Source organism: Macrobrachium rosenbergii, chromosome 2 (assembly GCF_040412425.1).
Source record: "Macrobrachium rosenbergii isolate ZJJX-2024 chromosome 2, ASM4041242v1, whole genome shotgun sequence".
NCBI classification, from domain to species: Eukaryota; Metazoa; Arthropoda; class Malacostraca; order Decapoda; family Palaemonidae; genus Macrobrachium; species Macrobrachium rosenbergii.
This window is the reverse complement of record NC_089742.1, coordinates 80165743-80190308: the sequence shown is the minus strand read 5'-3', so window position 1 is coordinate 80190308 and position 24566 is coordinate 80165743.

The following is a 24566-nucleotide window of genomic DNA, read 5'->3' as shown; positions in this document are numbered from 1 at the left end:
ATATATATATATGTGTGTGTGTGTGTGTGTGTGTGTGTGTGTGTACAGTATATATAAATGTGTGTACAAGAACATAGAAGGATAATCAATAAAACTATAAAAAAAATAAAGAAATTGGTACTGAGGGGAAAAATGGCATAATTCGTCAGAAGAAAGAAAACAATGAATTTCAAGTAAGATTTTGTTACCTTAAGCGCAGATTATTTTGCCAAGGGTCAGTGAGGCATACCCTTCTGAATACAGCTCACAGAACGTAGAACGACATGATAATTTCAGGAGGTTTCATGCTGACGAGGATGAAAGGCCATTCGGGGATATTACTCGAAGCGTGATAAGCTCTTCGCATTCCATGAAAAAGTAATAAAGAGTCTGCCTTTCAAACAGACTTGATTGCATAATGTTCACTAAAACGAGACCGCAGTATAGCCTTATCTGCCAAGAGTTTGAAACGTCAGCAAAGATAAATGGATAATGGCGGGAACGTGTCATGCGTGTTGCTGAGAAATGCAGGTCATTATGAATGGAAGAACAAAGCCAAATAATCGAGCACGGACTAGGAGAGCGACTCGCGTTATGAATGGCCACAGAGGGAGATGTTTAAGTTTCCAGTAATTGCCGTATAAATCATAATATGCAGAGCCATGATTGCATCTTTGTGCACGTTGTTTAACAGAATAGCGAAAGTGGCAAAGAAAGCACGATTCCAGGCCTTTCATTCACAAGTGTATACACATACAGGAAGGAGATGATGTGTAAACACTGCCAGATTAATAAGAAACCGTTTGACCATTTTTTCTTCTGCAGATATACATACATACATACATACATACATACATACACACGCAAACACCAACACACACATATATACCCATTTATATCTATCTATCTGTCTGTCTATCTATCTATCTATATATACAGTATATATGTGTGTGTGTGTGTGTGTATGCGTGTCTATTGGCCCAGTCGTACCAGAGTCGCACAGGACATTAATTTTGTAGTTAGTAGTTTATAGACTTCCGTGGATCAAAGGCTTAATGCGGAAAATCATGGGTTTCACCCCTTCATCCTGTGATACCAAGAAACATAAGGCTAACTACTTCTGAAGCTTCTAAAGGCAAAACGAATTTTGTAAGCATTTTTTGAAGGGCGCAATCAGCCAAAGTAGATGCAATAGCTGTGTAATGGGCATCAGCGTCTGCTGGGTCCAGAAAAAAAGTGCTGGGCTAGCAACCTCATACAGAAGACTTGTTGAGGACGTTGTACCCTCCTCGTGAAAATATATATATATATATATATATATATATATATATATATATATATATATATATATATATATATATATAATGTGTATATATATATATATATATATATATATATATATATATACATATATATACAATATATACACACACACACATATATATATATATAAATATAAAGTCTACCCCAAAGCCAAATCAAAGTCCTTCAAAAGAAGGCATCGTGATTACCCCATACAAATGGGAAAAAGCACGTTAAAAGAAGAGGATATATATATATATATATATATATATATATATATATATATATATATATATATATATACAGTATATATACATACAGTATGTATATCTATATATATATATATATATATATATATATATATATATATATATATATATATATATATATATATATATATAAAAACTTACTTCTTTGTATAATTTTTTATTCTATAAAAAATATTCTCCTAGACAACGTGAGTAAAATATGGATGAAATATCCCAAGAATATCTGATATATAAGACAGCCCCCGGGAGCCTCCGTGTATAAGTCCTTCTAAAATATTACTCGTGGATCATGGTTGTATATTCATAGACCTTTGATCACACCGGGAGGGATGACGTATCGCGAACAGACTAAAGGGGATTCACGGAAAATCTCCGCTACTCACTCACTGTCTTGGAGACACGACGTCCTCCCTCCATGTTGTTGGAAGAAGGGGAGTGTTTGGGTGGCTGTGTTTCTTGTTTATTATTTCCCAAAAGTCATTGCTTTTTCTTGCATAAAAAATAAAAAATTTATCAATATTTGTTATAATTAATTGGGATTGCCTAAAGACTTTCGCAGAAGTTAGGCAATTGCCTCTAATGATGTCTGCTACAATTTTGCTCTAGTATTTGTAAAGGTGTTATACTTAAATCATATTCGTTTATGTAAACATGTGTTTACGGGCATACATGTAATTTGCACGCATACATACATGCACACACATTATATATATATATATAATGTATATATATATATATATATATATATATATATATATATATATATATATATATATGTGTGTGTGTGTGTGTGTGTGTGTGTGTGTGTGTGTATGTGTGTATGTGTGTACGAATGATCTTGCATAGATACTGCATTACAACTGGGGACAATTTCTGAGTCATTTGTTTTCATTCCAAATGCAAGATTTTTGAACAACAGCTCAAGTTCTGTCTGTAAGCCATCCCCGGTTTCACCCCATGGGATATGGTTTAGGAAACTTTAGGGGTTTCAGTGTATAATGTTTCAAAAACGCACTTCGTTTTCTAGGATGCCGTCAACAGTATTTTGGCAGTCAAATCTCTCAGTCAGAGAGAGAGAGTGACGTAGAGGCGAGCTAAGGTCTGACCGATAGCAGAGGCTGAATCATGTTTTGCTGAGACGGTAAGTCGTTCACGGATTTTCATTTCTTTCGATGTTGATTCTGGCAATGTAAATAGTGGACGACCTTTACTGGAGCCAGGAAGAAGAGTTAAGAGTATAAATTCTGGCCAGGTCAACGGAGGCATAATTTGTCTAACGTTCCCAGTCTTCGTCTGTCTCGAACCCCGATCATCCTGCTGTTGAGATGTGAATACTGCCATTAAACTATGATTCCTGCCAGTACATACATTTATATACATATACGAATGAATTTTTACTATAATCTAGCCGTGGTCTACGACAAACACACGCACAGGCAGAAAACAGTCATTTCTACTGATAGTCCTTCAGTTTTGATCACTGGAGAATATGGACAGTGGGTAGTGTCAGATTATGTAGATAGGGATTAACGACTTTAGTTAGCTCCCACGTGGGTCGAATCTGGTGATCGGATCCGCTGGGACATTTACTTGAGAATGGGTCTTAAGACTAACTCGTCCGTGAAATCAAATTTCTAGTGTCCTCTTGATAGGTTCAATTGCCACTTTGACTGACGATGGCGCATTTCAGAATCGTCCTTTGGCACGACTACTGTCCATTTCAGGGACAGCGAGTCATCGTTTCGTCATGTATCTTTCAGACTAATTATTTGATCGAAATGGCACTTTGACACAGTGTACAAGACACTTCCCGCTAATTTTTGGTAATACAGTGCATTGTCAAATGGAATTTACTCTTGACTTTTAAAGGTAAAGTCACGTGAGTCAGGAGGACTAACCTACACAATCGAACGTCCGCTATCCCCCATCCCATACTACTCACTCTTTCTTTATCGCTGTTTTTCCTCATTTCTCCCCCCTCCCCATACCTCTCTGCAATTTAGAATATGCAAAAAAATGTCATTTTCCATGATATTTTTCAATACCAGCAGATAGCTGGAGAGTTCATAATAAAAAAGATAGCGAGGTTTGACGTAACCGGTTAATTTTTTTCTGTTAATAGTTTTCTTGGTGTGTCAGGTAATACCGTAATGATAAGGGGTTGTCGGCTGCAGCACTTGCAGTATAAGTACTCACTGCGTAATTGATGGAGACGGATTTTTCATCACTGTCATGGCCGCCATGTTACTATGCTACTTTGTTTGCGTCGTTGCAGAAATGCATTTGCAATGCGACTCCTAGCCATATACGAAATGGAGAAAGCTCAAAATAAATCAAGAATTAATCTCAATAGGTAAGTGAATCTGCATAATACACTCACAGGCAAAAAACGCATGCATATTGGTCAATCAAACAATCATTGTGTCTATCTCTCTATCATATTATCTATTACTTATACAGTAATTTATATGTATATATATATATATATACACACACACACACACATATATATATATATATATATATATATATATATATATATATATATATATATATATATATATATATATATATATATAACAGTGTCTCACCACTATCAATCAATAATTGCTGCACTTGTTTTAGTAACGTGGCCATCATCTATGCAAAATACATATATTTATAAAATTAAAAATTGTGACATTCGTTCATTTTTACGATTACTTAACAGATTGTGAATGTTACTTTGTTTACTGCATGCTTCTGTACACATTCCGCCCACACAGGCCTTATGATCGCGTTGCAGACGACTTGGGAAATGAGACGAGAGCAGTGCGTTCACTTGTACAGCGCAATCCGGGTCCTGGGACAGACACTCCCTCCGCAACACACCTGGCACACCGACACTCAACGCCACACCTAGTGTCTGTGACAATTTTGCCATTGGTACCATTTGCCGCTATGTACATGGTGAATTTGCTAACTAATATACCTTCAGCATTAGCACACTGACATTGGTCTTACGGAAAAACGACATCATCCCTACTGAAACCGCAGAAACAGCGGCGGGGAGATTACTACACAACATGGGGTTCCGCTGTAAGACCACACAGCAGAAAATGTATGTAAGAAAGGAATCCCTTGATATTGCGTGCTCGCGCACTGGCACTCTCCAAGCACTCAAGGAATATCGGAAGGAGGGGACACAGGTGCACACCTGTATATGTTGATGTAACATGGTTTACTAGAGGGTGCATCCAAGCAGGGTGTGGGTGAATGTCTCACAGCCTGCGACCAGTGCCAACTACAGTCGTCAGGTCCCGCCTGGAGAAGAGGAGCGCTTTGTGGTGTTGCTGCGGGCGCAGTTGACGGTTTCATCGAGGATGCATTTTTGTGCTTCCCAGAAAAAAACAAAAACAGCGAAATGAACAGTAACCTCTTCGTCCGCTGGCTGACATTGCAGCTCCTTCCAGCACTGCCTGAGCCATCAGTGCTGGTGCTTGACAACGCGCCCTATCACAACCAACTGAGTGAGGAAAGTCGCAGCCCTACCACCTCCGCCATCAAAGCAAAGATTGTGAAATGGTTGACGTGCCGCCAGAAACCATTCCCACCACACGCAGCACGCCCTGAGTTGCTGCAAATATGTAAACAGAACCGGCCACAAACTTTGTACCAGATTGATGCCGTCATCCATGCAATGGGTCATGACGTCGTCCGGCTGACACCTGCTCATCCTGAGCTCAGCGCCACTGAGTAGTCTGGGAATACTTGAAAAAACAAGTGCGTTCCTCATTGCAGCGGCTCTCTCGGGCAGATCTACAAGTCAGGATAGAGGCAGCCAAGGTTATCGCAACAAGGGAGGTGTGGGACGATGCAGTGAGACAGTCCAGACCCTTCGAGGATGAGTACGGGTCCAAGGATAACATCCACAAACCTGTAGATCCAGTAATTATCAACATCGACAGTGATAACGGGGATGATTTGTTCATGATAGTGACAAAGACTGTGAATAAAGTTCCTGTGATATTCTCAGTTGTTTGCATCACTTTTAAACCTATGATAATACTTAACACACGTGGAATGATGGAGCATTTTGAGTGATGCTTGTAGAATATTTGAGAGAGAGAGAGAGAGAGAGAGAGAGAGAGAGAGAGAGAGAGAGAGAGAGAGAGAGATGCTTGTGGAGTGATGGGGCATTTTGAGTGATGCTTGTAGAATGTTTGAGAGAGAGAGAGAGAGAGAGAGAGAGAGAGAGAGATGCTTGTGGAATGATGGAGCATTTTGAGTGATGCTTGTAGAATGTTTGAGAGAGAGAGAGAGAGAGAGAGAGAGAGAGAGAGAGAGAGAGAGAGAGAGAGATGCTTGTGGAGTGATGGAGCATTTTGAGTGATGCTTGTAAAATGTTTGAGAGAGAGAGAGAGAGAGAGAGAGAGAGAGAGAGAGAGAGAGAGAGAGAGAGATGCTTGTGGGATGATGGAGCATTTTGAGTGATGCTTGTAGAATGTTTGAGAGAGAGAGAGAGAGAGAGAGAGAGATGCTTGTGGAATGATGGAGTACTTTGAGCGATGCTTGTAGAATGTTTGAGAGAGAGAGAGAGAGAGAGAGAGAGACATGCTTGTGGAATGATGGAACATTTTGAGTGATATTTGTAGAATGTTTGAGAGAGAGAGAGAGAGAGAGAGAGAGAGAGAGAGAGAGAGAGAGAGAGAGAGAGAGAGAGATGCCTGAGGAATGATGGAACATTTTGAGTGATATTTGTAGAATGTTTGAGAGAGAGAGAGAGAGAGAGAGAGAGAGAGAGAGAGAGAGAGAGAGACATGCCTGTGGAATGATGGAACATTTTGAGTGATATTTGTAGAATGTTTGAGAGAGAGAGAGAGAGAGAGAGAGAGAGAGAGAGAGAGAGAGAGAGAGAGAGAGAGATGCTTGTGGAATGATGGAGTACTTTGAGCGATGCTTGTAGAATGTTTGAGAGAGAGAGAGAGAGAGAGAGAGAGAGAGAGAGAGAGAGAGACATGCCTGTGGAATGATGGAACATTTTGAGTGATATTTGTAGAATGTTTGAGAGAGAGAGAGAGAGAGAGAGAGAGAGAGAGAGAGAGAGAGAGAGAGAGAGAGAGACATGCCTGTGGAATGATGGAACATTTTGAGTGATATTTGTAGAATGTTTGAGAGAGAGAGAGAGAGAGAGAGAGAGAGAGAGAGAGAGAGAGAGAGAGAGAGAGACATGCCTGTGGAATGATGGAACATTTTGAGTGATATTTGTAGAATGTTTGAGAGAGAGAGAGAGAGAGAGAGAGAGAGAGAGAGAGAGAGAGAGATGCTTGTGGAATGATGGAGTACTTTGAGCGATGCTTGTAGAATGTTTGAGAGAGAGTTAGAGAGAGAGAGAGAGAGAGAGAGAGAGAGAGAGAGAGAGACATGCCTGTGGAATGATGGAACATTTTGAGTGATATTTGTAGAATGTTTGAGAGAGAGAGAGAGAGAGAGAGAGAGAGAGAGAGAGAGAGAGAGAACGCGATTTCATAATTCCTTTACCACTTTACATAGTAGTGTTAATTATATAATGGCTTGTAGGTTAAACTGAGTGATTTGATTTTGGTGACCTTATCTCACCTGCTCGTAGTCAACACGTCGATACGAGTGGTAAAGGATTGAAGAGATCGTGATAGTAGGTACATTATACTGGGTGAATAGGGTAAAGGTCATAAACTTTTTGCCTACTCCCATTTATATAACTTAAGAAAATACAATAACAATAATTAAATGAACACAGAATCTACAAAAACCAACATTTACAACATCCAGTATTAATACTCAATATAATATAACAAGTAGGGGGGGGCAGGGAAGGCCAGGTAAGTGGGTTGAGGGAGGATGGGGGGAGGAGGGAGAGGGAGGGACGGGATGGGGATAAAGGACGTTCAAATGCTTACAGTAGGTTGGCGATACTTGGCAACACCATAGAAGTCAAGAGTGCACGCTTTAACCAACACCATTTGACAATGCACTATATTACCAAAAAATTAGCAGGAGGTGTCTTGTACAGTGTCAATGCACCATTTCGCGGTCTCTGAAATGGACAGTAGCTAGGGTTGAAAAAACAGCTTAGGCTCACTACAACTCATGCTACAACCAGAGAGGATGAGAAGATTCGAATGAAGTATGATAACAAATGCCAACCACTTGGATAATCTGTACATGAACAAAACCCTACTGAATATTTTGGGACGTAGAGGGATTCCGTCTTTACGTGTTTCAGGAGACTTTAAAAACAAGGGACAGAAAGGTTGATTGCATTAAATTATTCCAAGAGATCGAATTTTTTTTATAACCTCATATAAATCATATTAATTAAACTGAGCAGCAGTGTTATTTAATGTATCGTTTGTTAATTTTTCATAACCCTCTTCATCACTTCATGTTTTACGAGCTTACTAGTGCGGGGCTCTAAAAAGGTACACACTTTCCAATTCTATCAGTTTGTGGACGCCATTCTGCTATCGCATAGTTATTTTTAGCTTTTGAAGCCTTCTCGGGAGCGGATTTGTCTTTTTTTTTTTTTTTAACTCCAAGATATATGAAGGTCCATCTCACAAAGTTGATTCAGCATAAACGATCTGTAAAATATGGGCTAAAGAGCTCGGGATTTTCCTGCATATGTGGGCTACTATAAATAGTCGCTGCATAAACTGCAGAGAGGATTTTCCTGCATATGTGGGCTACTATAAATAGTCGCTGCATAAACTGCAGAGAGGCCAATCTGTTTATCAAGAGCGCCCGTAGAAAAGGAATATTCTGGAATCTGCCACCATTAGTCAAGCTGACAATATAAACCTATCAAGAGGACACTGGAAATCAGATTTCACGGACGAGGTAGTCTGAAGGTCCATTTTGAAGCCAGTGTCCCAGCGGACCTGCTTACCAGACTCAAGCTACGTGCGGCAGCTAACGAGGTTTAAAACAACGACGGACTATAACCTCAGTCATCACAGGTCCTCCACCATTTCACTCTTTCCAGCATCATTAATCAGCACTTACTTATTCATATAAATACTCCTGTCATTACTCACCGCCCATATTCCCTGGTGATCAGGACTGATGCACTGTCAGTCGAGAGATATGTTTTGTGTTAAATTTTGTATGTTTATGTATGCATGAGTGAATATTTGTGCGCGCGTTTTACATTTGAATGTATGAGGAGGCGTACGTGTGTGCTTGCAAGTGCATTAATATGTGATGATATGCGCATGCATTACACAGAAAATTAATACTATAGTATGAAGCAAAATTAAACTCTGAATGTTCTGATAATCGACTATAAAATATGAGAGATATTCAACGTATGAAAAGATACCAGATCTTCAACTATATTTATCTATGCATATATAAATACCATGGTGAACTACACAATAATGAATGTAAAAACCTGGATATGATGACTTGGTTTTTCGGATATAGCTGTAAAGTGAATATAATAGACTGCCATATTTATACAAATACAAACACTTTTGAAAACATAAACTGGAAGGAATGCACAACTAATTAATAGAAACATCAGGTATTCTGTGGTCACAAAAAATAATTGTGATATCAGTCGATTAAATAAATGGCTACTCTGTTAAAGTTATCATTCAGTATTTATAAATATGCGTGCGTCTTTGTCTAAACATAAGAACGGAACTCTCTCTCTCTCTCTCTCTCTCTCTCTCTCTCTCTCTCTCTCTCTCTCTCTCTGTGTCCCCGTCTTCTCCCTAAGTACACAGGATCTTGTTTCTTATCTCATCAATCCTTCACATGCAAATTCTAGTCCCTAAGTCCTCCCTTTACATGTCGAAAGGAGAGAGAGAGAGAGAGAGAGAGAGAGAGAGAGAGAGAGAGAGAGAGAGAGAGAGAGAGAGAGAGAGAGGAGGCTGATTCGCCCGATAAAACAACACGGAATTTGGGAAACTTTTATGAGCAACTTTTAAAACAAACTCCCCTTAATTAATAATTAAACATTCACTTACTTTGATAAAAAAAGGCAGAGGAGAAACTTCATTTCATTCAAAATCCTTTAAGAGAAAATAAGCCGGGCCCGCACCAGACCCTGAAAATTTCGGAGCATAGCTGCAAACTGGGTTACAGACACAGCATAATTTTTGCAATGATGCGACAAGGGTATTAAGATATCATCTGCAAACGGGACATGCATGTCAGGGATATGAAGCAATAAGGCCTTCTGATGTTCCTTTTAGCATTGACTTTTTAGTGACATCTGTCGCCCGTCTGTCCCCATGTCTGTCCTTCTGTTCCCGTTATGCTGCACAGACAAGAAGCAGTAAGGTCTTCTGGCACTTTTCTTCGCAAGGAAAACAAGAGTGTATTTAGTGACGTCTATTTCTTGTCTGTTTGTTTGTCTATGACTGCCGTACTGCATGAATTCGAAATAACAGTGGATCCTAACTCTCTCCCACTAAAGGAAATCAAGAGATCATTTCATAAATGACTTCTGGTAACATATGTTCTCTGTCTACCATTCTGTCTATGACTCATAGGTACGATGTAATTGTGGCTTATTTTTTCCCCACTTCACTCAATTAAGAGCTCAGTTTAGGTTTGACATCTAGTGACATCAATGCCCTGCCTCTCCCCCAGTCCGTCTATGACTTCGATGCTGTATGGATACGAATAATGACGGGTTCTAATTTTCCTTGTTGAAGGAAACCACAGTACATTTCAACACTGAAATTTTAGTGACTTCTGCTTTTTGTCCGCGCCCTATCTGTTCAGCTCTGTTTGCCTGTCACACCACACCATGTTTGATTGGTTGCAAACACTGGTACAACGTCATAATGAATTCAAACTTTTTCCTACAGAAGCAAAATCAAAAGAGCATTTAAGCGCTAACTTTTGGGAGACGTCGACCTCATTCCTGTCTTCCCTTTATCCGTCTATCTGCGTGTGTCCGTCTAACCATATTCTTTTCAGACCGCTTGATGACCATCGCATGACTGACTCTAATGAGGTTTTATGAAGCTTGGTGCACCACTCACGAGTGCCCTCGAGGGACACCTGAAGAAAAATTTGTTTTATGCAGCAGTAACTGGGCAATATCACTGTCCCCTCCTCTTCCGCGAATGCAATAATAAGTAAATTAATAAATTCTTTCCATTTTTGACAGAAAATTCTACGCTAGGATTCCATGTCATTGCCTTAATTGCAATGAGCGTCATAACACTTCTCTCTACTACCGCTCCATCCTTATTGGTTTTGTAATTACTGGTAATCGTAGTAAGAGTCATAATAACAGTATTAATAAGCCAGTTTGTAGTAGTATAATAAATTATAGAAGTTAGTAGGCGTTTTATTGTAACAGACAGAAGAGTGCCAGATCATTTTAGGACGAGGAACAACCTAAGCATAATTATAATGCTTTATGTTCATGTTCCGGCGCTCTTTGGCACCATTTTCAAAAATGGCAAAATAATTTATTTGGCCGCCATTGCACCTTGATAGTAGTTCATTTCCAGTATATATATAATGGAAAAATATTTATTGTAGCACCACTTAACATTTTTTATATTTTAAAATTTTGTTTATATGAATTTTTTCCTATTTAGGTTATATTTATGACCGTCTGCTGACACTGGCTTTTAAAAAAAGAGTCAGCATAAGGAATTAAAACAACACTGTTTTTTCTTGCCCTAAAATCTGCCTATCTACCGAGATTTCACAAATCTACCTTACCGACTATATGAAATAGATAATACTAATAGCAACATTATAACTATCAATATCAGTGGTAGCAGTAGTAGTAGTAATCTTGCACCAACCATATTTGAATGAATATAACGCAAATTTAAGCTAGCAATCATGATTTTCCCGGCGAGTGAAATTAACTGGGTTCACTGAAATATCGTGCAACAAGTGTCAGCTTGCCATGTCACTTTTTAAAAGATTGAAATTGTAATCCGTAAACTAGCTACTTAAAAATATTTCTAATATGACACTAATCACGGAGTAATTAGGTAATCAATGTACTTATTTAGTCGTTAAATTTCTGAGATCTATATTTACGTTTATCGTTAAAATTTCTGATCAGGAAAAACTTTCTCTGGCTCTTTTAATGCAGGATAAGCACAAAGTATAAGAATTATCCAAAAAACCTCAAGAATCATTTTCAAAGAGAGAAATTTACAATGCACACATACTGTATATATATATATATAATATATATATATATATATATATATATATATATATATATATATATATATATATATATATATGTGTGTGTGTGTGTGTGTGTGTGTGTGTGTGTGTGTGTGTGTGTGCGAGTTTGCGTATCAAGAAAAATAACATTTCATACTGGAAATAGAAAATGGTTATACAGTAGCATAATGACAAACTCTCTTGCTTTTGTCCACAAGTGATAATTGGACAACAGTATATATTACACACACAGATATGTATACATATATATACAGTATATATATGCACACACTGTATATATATATATATATATATATATAATATATATATATATATATATATATATATATATATATATATATATATATATATATATATATAAATGTATGTATACATATGTATTTGCATAATTTACCTAATCATTTAACCTCCTTGATTATAAGAGCATTGACAAAAATAAAGTTCAACTTCAACTACTGAATGACATTCAACTGCAAAGTGATAATATAGAAAAATTCTTACCGAAGAAGGATAGCATACCGAAAGGAGAATTAAGAGCCATTCAGTTCTGAAGGAGGTATGGGAAATTACGAGAGCTGAGAAGAATATAAGATGGAGGGTTCCATTTATCCATGGTAATTTAATAGCGAAGTATGAAACACCCAAATTATGCTTCAATAAGAAATAATACTGCCAATCAGCTTTGAAAGGATCTTATCAACTAGGCCGTTCAGTTCGCCAAATCAGAGATGAAAAAAATCAAGCTATTCTCTTAAACAATTACTCTGAAAGAATTCAGCGGTTCAGCTCAACCAATGAAGGAATGCAATTCGTTCAACTCAACCGTCTGTTTGAATCACTCGGCCACAGATGAAAGAATCTACCAGGTCAACTCAGCAAATCATTAATAAAAAATTCCAGTTATGCTATTTCCTTCTAATTAGCTGACTTGAACAGTCAACAAATCAGAAACGAAATAACCCAGCTGTTAAACTCACACAGTCAGCAATTAAAAATTAAAATGTTTACCGTAAACAGTATTGATTAAAAAATCAAGTTCTTGATCTCGACCAGTCAGTGATGATAAACCTTAGTCATTCAAGTCATTAAAGTAATAAAAGAAGAATCTAACTGTTCATCTCAACCAAATCGATTATTTCTGAGACTCTAGCTGTTCATCTGGACGTGTTGGTGATAAAAAAAAAAAAAATGAAGTAGAAACTAATTCAGTGCTGACAGAATGAAGCTATCCAACTTAAAAACTCAGTAATGAAAAATTTATGCCATTCAGGTCAACAAATTAACAGTGAAGGAAACTAGCTGTTAAACTCAATGTAAGAATTCAGGTCTTAAACCTGGTCAGTCAGTGATAAAAAACCTAGCTGTTCAGCAATTGTTTAACTCAATTAGTCACTGATGATCAAACCAGCACTAAAGATATCCAGCTGTTAAGCTCAACCAATTAGTGATGCAAGAATCCTGCTGATCACCTTACCAAATCAGCAATGAAAGGATCCTGCTGTTCAACGCAACCAGTCAGTGATTAGTGACTAATCAAATTGTTTACCTTAAACAATGAGTGATGAATGTATTTCGTTGTCCTACTCAGCTAATCAGTGATGAAAACAATCAGCAATACAGCTCAGTAAATCAGCAGTGACATAACTCGGTTATACTTGTTAAACCCAACCAATCACTGATGAAAGAAACCAGCCGTTCAACTCAGCATATCAGTTTTAAAAGATCCGATCGTCCAACTCCCAATCAGCAGTGAAGGGATCAAACTGTTCACCTCAACCAATCATTGATAAAAGAATCTATGCTCAACTCACCAGTTAACAATAAAAAATCCATAAGTTCAACTCAAGCAATCAGCTATTAGAGAATCAAGTGTTCCACATTAAAGAATTAGCGAACGAAGAAACAGGCCCTTCATCTAAACAGAATATTGATGAAAGAATCTAGCGATTCATCTAATCGAATCGGCAGTGAAAGAAGTCAGCTGCTCAGGTCAATCGATTAGCAAAGAGAGAGTCCAGATATTCAACTCATCCATCCAGTCAGGAATCAGAAACCTAAGATTTTCATCTTTTTTTTTAAGAGCCCACGATAAAAAGAATCCAGCAGTGATCTTCAACAAGCCACCGATGAAAGTCAAGCCGTTGAACTTTGAAAATCCGCATTCAAAAAATTTAGCGGTTTAACTAAAATCGGTCAGCGATGAAAGAATCCAGTGGTCCAACTCGACACATCAGCGATGGGAAATTCCAGGTAGGACTTCACCTCAACTAGCCAGTGAAACAACCAGTCAGGGAAGCAAGAACCTAGCCGCGCAAATCAACCAGTATGTGATGAAAAATTCAGATATTTAACTCAACCAACCAACGATGAATAAATGCGGTAACTAGTCACTTCAATAAACGATCGACTGCCGATAATTTTATCGCCATTTAAAAGGAAATACCAACAGGAATGAAAGGTTATCACTGCAGTTTTCATTTTCTTGGGTCAATAAAAATTTTCTACTCCGTTCTTTCATCGAGTTTATTACGTTATTAGCCTGTTCATGTTGTATCTTATAACCATAGATACTACGCAACTTTTTGAGGGCATTAAGCATTTTCATCTACCGTGAAAGCTTAATATCGTAAAACTACTCAGCGACAAAACCAGCATATTATTTACTCGTAAGATTTCTGTTTTATAAGTGAACTTCGTTTACTACTTCATTTATACATAATTGTAGTGGATTCAAAGTTACTATACAACGATTTTACGTATATTTGAACAATCTTACAGGCCAACTATCTTTATTAAGGCTTTTACTATCTCTCACTCTCTCTTAATTATAATTCCCCTGGGCGTAAGTTAATCCCAAGGTATAACGAATTCGATATTAAGTAATATCTGTGGCTTAAAATTTGCGCGTAGAAGTGACAAAAATTCATATATAAATATAAATATATATATATATATATATATATATATATATATATATATATATATATATATATATATATATATATATATATATATATATATATATATATATATATATATATAAAAAAACAAAAATTCATAATATATATATATATATATATATATATATATATATATATATATATATATATATATATATATATATATATATATATATATGATTATTATAACTTTTGTACGTGATTCATTTATCACACATTGCCACAGGTGAAAAATAAGAGACAGGTGTAGGTCCTGACCGGTTTCGACTTTATTTCCATCAGTCCTTCGTCAATGGCTTGGAAATAAAGTCGAAACCGGTCAGGACCTACACCCTGTATCTTATTTTTTCACCTGTGGTAATGTGTGATATATATATATATATATATATATATATATATATATATATATATATATATATATATATATATATATATGTGTGTATGTTTATACGTATATATAGAATATTTTCATTATATATTGTTATAACAAAGTATCCACGCGAATTTAAAGTTATTTCGTCAAAGTGACGAAAAGAAATATGCGACAGGCTCTGCTACAAATTATTTCGTGAGTCCTAAAAGAAATTACGAGTTACTTTCAGGAAAATCTATTCATCATATGCTGTATTTTAAACTTCATGAAAGACAAGTAAAAGAAAAATAAAAATAATACTAGCAAAATTAGCGATTTCAAGGATATCCATAAATCGCACTCGGTCATGTTCCAAGAAGCTAGACACTACTATAAGACTTTAGAGACCCTGGCAAATGACAACATCGTTCGGGTTCGGGTACTTGTCTTGAACATTCGGACCTTCGACTGCAACATCGTTCTGGGCGGTAGACGTTTAACAGGAGTTTGCTAAGTAATCCTTTTTCCCTCAGGAGTGGAGTATTCAATTCCTCCTTAATTTATAGTTTCGTGATTGGTCGTGTTCCGAAGTGTTTTCGAGAAAACCGTTCATCACGCCACTAGATTACAGTTTGTGCTTGAGGTTTCCTTCGATTGTTGTCACTTCGTTGGTCAAGTTATGATAAACCCCGGCTTCTGCAAGGTAACACTGGAACTTTACTATATTATTGCTGATATTGTATATTTGTTCTGGGGATTTTCGAATCTTGCTGCGTGTTCAGTCTCGTACATATTTTTGCAGTCATTATAACCATTTCCGTGGGCGTTTACCCATACTCTGACGCTAGTAAACGCCCAAAATGTAAATTACAAGACTTAGAGTAAGTTACGCACAGCGCTAAAGCTTTGTCTTTTCCAGGATGTTTTTGGTACGAGTTTGACTTTGAGTTCCTGTTCTAACTGGAAAGCTTCACGCATGATAAAGCTGCTCTCTTTAGCAACAGGCATGTAGGAGGTATTTTTTCGCCAAGTTTCGTTTTAAGTAATTTTTTTCATAAATTTTCTTTTTTAATTTGTCATAAATTTACTTTTTTCATTTTTAATAAATTTACTTAATCTATCATAAATTTGTATTAATTTCCCATAAATTTACTTTATCATAAATTTACTTTAATTTGTCATAAATTTACTTTTTAAATTTTTGTGATAAATTTCTTTTTTTTTTTTGTAATTTACTTTTTTAATGTCATAAATTACTTTTTGATTTTTGTAGTAAATTTATTCTTTTAATTTGTCATAAATTTACTTTAATTTGAATATACTGTTCTTGAACAACTTCACCTTACCCTCCACCCCTTTAGGGGCGGCGCCTTAAGGGTTGGGAAACCCCATGTTATGCATAGTAGGTCGTATGACTTACTATGCAGGTTCTTGGGTGGTTTTGAACATGCCAACTAGTCAAACAAGCTTTCAAGTTCAGATAGGTATTAGGTGTTTAAAGGTGCTTGGCTACCTCCCACTCGGTTAAGTCTGCAGAAGCTCCCTAAAATTTGAGGAAGTTAAGAATGTTTATGCCATTAAACGGAATATTCAGCATTAAAACAAATTAAACTTATGTTCAGGTCTGGCGTCTTGGTATGTTTTACTTTAGTATTTTAACTTCCTGAAAATGGATTAAGTTTGTGGTTAGGTTAAGTCAGGTAAGTTTTGGAAAATATTCATAAAGGTTTTGCCCCAATTCAAATTTTTAAGCGTAAAGTTGGTGTTAGACTTAACAGAATTTTCAGAGGACTCGTCGAACCTCGCTTTCCCTTTCTCGCAGCCGAAAATTTCAGCCAGTTTCTCGTAACACCATTTGCTATTCACACACATTAAGAAAACGGCGTCTCTTCTCTACTGTTGTGAGCAGTCCGTGTGGCGGAATTCACACCCACATTAATTTGGCGCCCAACACAGTAGACAAAATTCACAAACAACCGGAAAACAGACTTCCAACCCAAAAAAAAAAGAGCAAAAAGAAAGAGACACATGCACAGACAACCATGACATCCAACAGAAAACACTCGACTCACGGAACATACAATAATCATGCACCACCAATGTCCGCCTTGCACAGAACTCAGCTCAAGACCGAAAAAAAAACTCCCTCGACATTTGTACAGACAGACAGCACCGTAAACAACTCGAACTAAAGACCCTCATCCCTCTATCAACAACCGAAGCACTCACTAACGACAATTACACTCTCTCTCTCTCTCTCTCTCTCTCTCTCTCACAAAACGTTGGGAAATGCTAAATAAAAACAAATTTATTCATCCCTCTATATCCGTACCTGCGCATCAGGAAATCTGAATTTTGGTGGCTAATTTGAATGGCCTACCGTAACTTATAAATTTCATTATTGCAAAAAAAAAAAAAAAAGAAAGGCACCCCTCCAGAATGCGAGCTTTCAGAAAAACTAAGTATCACGGCGATATCTTTTACCGTTATTGCTCAACAGATAAGTTAGGTCCTCACGCACCCATCCGCACCACATCCCCTGACGCCAAAACTCGATATTTGGATCTCCGGAACGGCTGCATGGATTTCGATGAAATTTGGCACGATTAGAGACCACAGTGGGAAACCTCTAAAGCCACAGTTTCATCTCCGTCGGTTGAATATTTCCAGTTACAAGGGCCAAAGTTGGGGTTACTGAGCACTCCAGTGGCTGGGCTTTACTAACCCCCAACTACCGTGGCGGCTGATATATATATATTTTTATAAATATTACTGCTGTTCGCCCTCGTAACTTTGATTGCAAATAATATCAACCTGACCGAGACAGGAAAAGATGTTGTCTATAGGAGCGTCTTCAGTTCAAACCTTAACGTCCGTTGGAGAACGGGATAGGTAATTTAGGCCTTCACCCTATAGGAAAATTTCCCTATCAGCCTTAAAAATAGGTGGTCCTAAGGTCCTTTTTCCTTTCTACCTGTCTCTTGGCGAATGTTTTGAAAACAAGAACGCGGACACCTGGGGTGACTGTTTTTTTGACCTAGGCCGGTCAGGGAACTTCAGAGAGACTGGAGCATTCGAAGAGACCACATGTCCGACGGGGCCTCTTCTCCCTTTCTTTGTCTATTATTCTATTAGTGAAGTGAAGAAGCAATTGCTGAAGACTCTCTCGGCGGTGGTTGATGCGCACAACGTTCGTCCTAAGGTAAAGTCGCTTTTTGTTCAAAACTTTGCCCATTCTTTTATTTTTTTTCTGTATTTCGCATTTCTTTTGTTTCCTCCTTCATCCCCACTTAGGGTATATGTGTTTACGAAGTCTAGATTAAGCCAAATTATTATATTGTTAGCTTCAACCCCGTTATTCCAGTAAAATACCTAGGATTTAGGTAAGCAAAAATCAGGTTAAATCTCGATGCTTTTGTATGCCTCGCGTCCGAATGTTTGGAAGAACCGGTGCGTTTAAAATCAAATTCATCTCAAATATTCTTGTTAAGGTTAATTACCCTTAACTGGCGACCTTTGGCTAATTAACGACTGTCTTTGAGGTTAACTTTTGGCTTCAAGTGGCAGGTTACGTGTAATCTTGGTTTGCAGGGCCGTAAAAATTACGTAAATTGAATAATACATGATCAGCCAAGACCCTCACACGTAACAGTGGCGACCTTGCGTAGAATCTAAAGTACATTTTAGAGAAAGAATCTGGAGAAAAGGAAATTAAAATTACATTAATTCCAAAGATAAAAGTCAGATATTGAATTCCATTTCAATCTTCCAAACAAAGAACGAGGCATAATAATAAGCAGTAAAGAGAATAGTTATAATAACAAGTGTAGCGAGAATTAGCCGTAGGTAGGAAGGGTGCGACTCGAGAGCAGAGCGTCATAATTTATAACGGATCAGACAATTTTTTACCGTGTTCGGATCGTGAGTCAAGTCGTTCAAAGGCAAAGAGAAAAGCGGAGCCCATTTCATATACAAAAGTAATTCCGTCGGCAATTCCGATCGTTATTGTTTGCATATAGCGGGAATCATTCAAAAAACCGTGTCAGTGAAGTAGCAAACGAACGGAAATAGTAATTTTACAATAAAATGTACCGTTCAGCAACGTAAATTTACGCTGGCAGGCTAGCATTTTTTTTCATTCTTTTGTTTAATGTCCGGGTGAGAAATACGATAACAAAAGACACAAAGTTGTTTGGTAATTTCGTTTTCCATCCTTAACGTAAAACGCTATGCATGATTGGTATATTTAAAGTAAAATCTGGATACCTGCATTTGTTTTGTGCGTTGTTTTGAATTTGGTACTAAAGAAAATACCCGCCATTTTGATTCCTCCATGCATTCGCGCGGTGTTTCTGAATTGTTGAACTGTTTGTGAGAGGACTGGCCATTTTGGTTTCCTTCGCGCGCAAGGTTGTTTTTTGAAATTTAGGCCTAACGGGATTTTCCGCCATCTTAAGACCTTGTTATTGTCATTCTCTGTTGTGACCACCCTGCTCCCAGCCACTTTTGGAACTATTTTTTTTTTTCCTTTCGAAGTTAGAGAGAATATCTTAGACAAAAAAAAAAAAAAAAAGATAATTTAGGCAGGGAAAGATAGGCCTTAGTTAGGAGTAATACCATAACAAGTTCCTATACAAATACCTGCTATAAAAATCATATAAAGAGAATTTAAAATTTTACGATAAACTTTTGTGACGTCGGCTCCCAGGAAAATTAAGATAATAAAGTAATCCCTAAGGAAGCCAAGATGACGTCTATATCATTTTATTAAGATCCATGCCATTGTGCATGTATAAAATCTTTGTTTACATGTTCTCAACCAGCAAGAAATTAGCTGATTGAAAATCTCTCTCTCTCTCTCTCTCTCTCTCTCTCTCTCTCTCTCTCTCTCTCCTCATTCAAGTAAAGCATTCATAACCTAATCGTGTATGTGACCCTCTTCAAAGAAAGAACGGCCGACACTAGGCTAATTAATTCAATTAAAAGCCAAATAAAAGAAACACCTCTGTCCCACAATAGATGAGGACAAGTTAAGAGTAATTACAATACAGTGATAAACTGTCGGTCACGAGTGAGGCCTGCTATCCAGACCGAAGCAAACAGTAGTTTTCACCCTCTGAAAAAAGAAGGGGCCAGCACTGGGGCCAGTACTGGGACCAGCCACTCACGAGGATCTTTAAAGAAAAAAAAAACCCAAATTCACTTTATTCCACAGTGCCAATAATTTGCAGCACTGTCATCACTTGAATAGCTTACTTCTCTCTCTCTCTCTCTCTCTCTCTCTCTCTCTCTCTCTCTCTCTCTCTCTTTTACCTTCCCTTTCTCTCTCATTCGATTGTTGCACTCTGCAGGGGGTGTAGAGTGCCTTTCCTCCCATATAGCCTAGTTGGACTCCAGTAGAGGGTCCCTAGGAACACATTGGCACCATAAGTGCCACTAAAGAAAACAAAGGGAACACAGAAGAGAAAGTTCTTCTGGGACCTAACCTGCACCAGTGCCTAGGGATACTGAGTGCCACCAGTGTGACCTGTACACGGCACACCCAAACTACAGTGCCACCTTTTGAAAGGGTGCCACGTCATTGAAGAGACACTTCCTCGCTGCCCAAGTACGCCCAGTCGACCGGTTAGACGCCCTTCCCCACCAGAACCATGGCAGCAGAGCATTATAAAACTTTCCTGGGGCTGGGGACGGCGGCAGGTCTCACCGCTCGGAACTTACCACCTGGGTTAAGGAGCAAGTGGACGACTTGGCCAAGCGGGAGAAGGAAGAAAGACTCGAGCAGAGGAAGTATGAAGCCGAGCAGAGGAAGTATGAAGAAGAACGAGCAGAGGCAATATGAAGAGGAAAGAGAAGAAAGAAGAAGACAGCATGAGTTAGCCTGCAAGGAAACTGAGTTAGCCCTAAAGGAGAAGGAGCTCGAGCTTGAGAGAGCGAAAATGGAGAATGCCGAAGCTATGGCTAGCCATCAAGCCTCCAGTCCAACACCTGCTGCATCAAACGCTCCAATTTCGAGCATCAATTCCCTAGTCCCCAAGTGGACTGAGGACGAGCCAGAAGCATGGCTGGAGGAGATCGAGGCTCTTTTCGATAACTACAGCACCACGGAGACGGAGAGAGCCTTAATACTAGCCAAGCATATGGAGGGAAAAGCCAAGGCAGCGCTTCGCTCACTGGAGAAGAGCCAGAGAGGCAACATGGCGGAAGTTCGTAGAGTCATTACAAAGGCCTACAGAGATAACCCCAGAAAAATGGAGACAACGGTTCCGAGGTCTTGCCAAGGAAGTCGGCTGGTCTTGGACGGAATGGGCATGTCACAAAACCCAGTCCGCACGCCGCTGGTTCGACTCCTTGGCCTGCACGACGTTTGAGGATCTTTCAATCGGACCATGCTAGAAGACCTTTTCCAATGTGTGCCTGGGCCCCTTGCTGTATATCTTAACGATAAACAGCCCTCCACACTTATGGAAGCTTGTCGCATGGCTGATTCGTGGAAACCTTCAATCAGTCGCATAGCACCTCTCAGAAGCGAATCATCCCTCCGGCCTACCTCTCGAACTCCACTCGCCCAAAGAATGGACTGCCTAGCAAGACCCTGTGCAACTATTGCAAGAAGGGGGCCACGCTGAAGCTGAGTGCCGATACAAACTCGGCACTAATAAGCAGCCTAACCCTACCAGCCAGAACTCCGCTCCCGATTCATCCGCTCAGCCCTCTCCTCCAACAGTTACTGCAGGCCACCGAGCCCATCCAAAAGGCCCGTGCAGATCCTGTGGGGCTGCTAGCCACTACAATGCTGGATCTCCGGCCTGTCCACATCATGTCCCCACCACCAAATTTGTCAACCTAATCAGCACTTCATTTTCTGCTGCTGGTCCGCACGGATCCTTTACCCGAGAGACTGGAAACCCAGTTCATCTCGGTGGCCCCTCTTCAGAGCACTAGCCTGCCAGTGACCCTTCCGGTCACAGTAGACACTGCGGCAGACATTAGCCTGATCACTAGGGCCCAAGTGCCAGCCGGTGCCATGGTTGACGAAGAAACCCGGTGGGAAATGAAGTGGATAGAGGGCCACACCATTACCGTTCCTACTGTCCAACTCCAGGTTATGACACCTTGGGGCACGATACCCCACCGCCTTGGCGTGGTAGGTGGAATTCGGCCCGGAGTGGTCTTCTTGTTGGGTCGGGATCTTCTCTGCGGAAGCCCGTCACCAACGCCACTCCGCAGCCGCGTTACCTCCTCCACGGAGACCCCATCTAACACTCTCAATAGTGACAAACCTCCACCTTCCGCCCACCAAAGTGGTCCGCGGAAGGGGCACAACCTAAACTATTCCAGGCCTAGCCCTCTCCAATTGCGAAGGGCTGGCCCACCAAGAGGTCTTCCCCCTCCACGAAGAGAGATTCAGGAGGAGCAGTACCGCTGCAGGACGTGCAAGCGGGCAGACCACTCCACAAATTGGGAGGGCTGCCCAACCAAGCAACGCCCAGCGGACGCCCCCGAACAAAACTCACCGAGAGGCTACGATCTCCGCTGGGGCAGGGAATCTCTGCCGCAGCCAAACCTAAGTCGTCCGTGAGGTATTGCACCTCCGGACCCCTTGTCAGGCATGCCTGACCCTCAACTGCTGCCAGTGCCACTTGCGAGCACTGAGCAGTGCCAGACTCCGTCCGCCACGGACGTTGAGCTACCAATGGAAAAGGCCCCATGCCGGGTCTAAATCATGAGGCGAATCCTCCTCCGGGAGATTTAGGATTCCCCATGCAGTTGATCATCGCGACTGGAGATCCTCCAGCACCCGAGCACCTTTGAAACTTCTTCTTTGCAAAATTTGACTCAGGGGATGAACCCTGGAGGATCGAAATGGTACCCCTTCCTTGGAAGACCAGGAACTGGCATCCTCGGATGCAGAAGTCGAGATCGCTCTCGCTCCGGTTGTCGCAGCAGCCGGAGTAGGAGTCCTCCCACAGCTTTTGCAGTTGCCCTGACTTCCGCCCGCTAGCCCTTCTGGCCTGTCCCGGAGTCGGTGCTTTCATCACCTGCTAGGCCAGCTACTGATAGGCCTTGGAGGAACCCGAAGAAGAAGAAGAAGGGGCGGAAGAGAGCCCAGTAGTTGCCGAGCTATAAGCTCATCCTGGCACTAGTGCCCTCTCGGCACAGTGCCCTAACATCTAAGAGTGATCCTGGCCCCTTGCCCAGAGAAGGTAGCCAGTGTGATCTCTTCCTTTTATTTGTACCTAGCCTAGGCCACCTTAAAGTACAGTACATCAATTTAGTAACCTTGTTCTTTCCACTTACCACCGAGCCGCAGTAATCATGTAAGTAGCCTAACTAATTTCAGTAATCTTAACTATTGTGAACTGAGCCACGATGCTCAGGACACGCATGGCCTAAGACCTCAGTGAGGCACCCACCCATTTATCATATGAGGCAACCCTCATGAATTAACTAGTAAATTTTAATTGTATTAAACATAAACCATGTTGTAATTTAGTTAGAATACTAACTCTTATGTTGGTGCTACGGTCGGGTTAGGATAGGTTAGGCTAGGGAATATCATAGAATGTACCACTAGGCTAGGTCTAAAACACATCATGATTGTAGGAGGTAGCCTATAATAACCGTGAGCACCTTCTAGTACTATTAGAATTAGGTAAAGTAGTGATTATAGCTCATATCCTATCTAGGGTTAGGTAGTTCTGTAGCTAGGTAGGCTAACCAGGACTAATCTGCTGCTCAGGGGAAGGAGAGTAACCTACGAGAGGCGAACAGCTTGTTTAGTATAGACCTTCACGCCCGAAAAGGGAGTGAAGGCCCTCTTAAGGGGGAGCTTTTATAAATATTACTGCTGTTCGCCCTCGTAACATTTGATTGCAAATAATATCAACCTGACTGAGACAGGGAAAAGATGTTGTCTATATAGGAGCGTCTTCAGTTCAAACCTTAACATCCGTTGGAGAACGGGATAGGTAATTTAGGCATTTTTTCCCCTATAGGAAAATTTCCCTATCAACCTTAAAATAGGTGGTCCTAAGGTCCTTTTTCCTTTCTACCTGTCTCTTGGCGAATGTTTTGAAAACAAGAACGTGGACACCCGGGGTATAACCCTTTTTTTGACCTAGGCCGGTCAGGGAACTTCAGAGAGAGAAACTGGAGCATCTCGGAGAGACCACACGTCTGACGGGGCCTCTTCTCCCTTTCTTTGTCTATTATTCTATTAGTGAAGTGAAGAAGCAATTGCACACAGACCAGCGGTCGGTTGTTGCGCGCACAACGTTCGTTCTAAGGTAAAGTCGATTTTTGTTGAAAACTTCGCCCATTCTTTTAACCTTTTTCTGTATTTCAATTTTTCTTTGTTTTCTTCCTTCATCCACCACTTAGGGTATATGTGTTTACGAAGTCTAGATTAAGCCAAATTATTATATTGTTAGCTTCAACCCCGTTATTCCAGTAAAATACCTAGGATTTAGGTAAGCAAAATCAGGTTAAATCTCGATGCTTTGT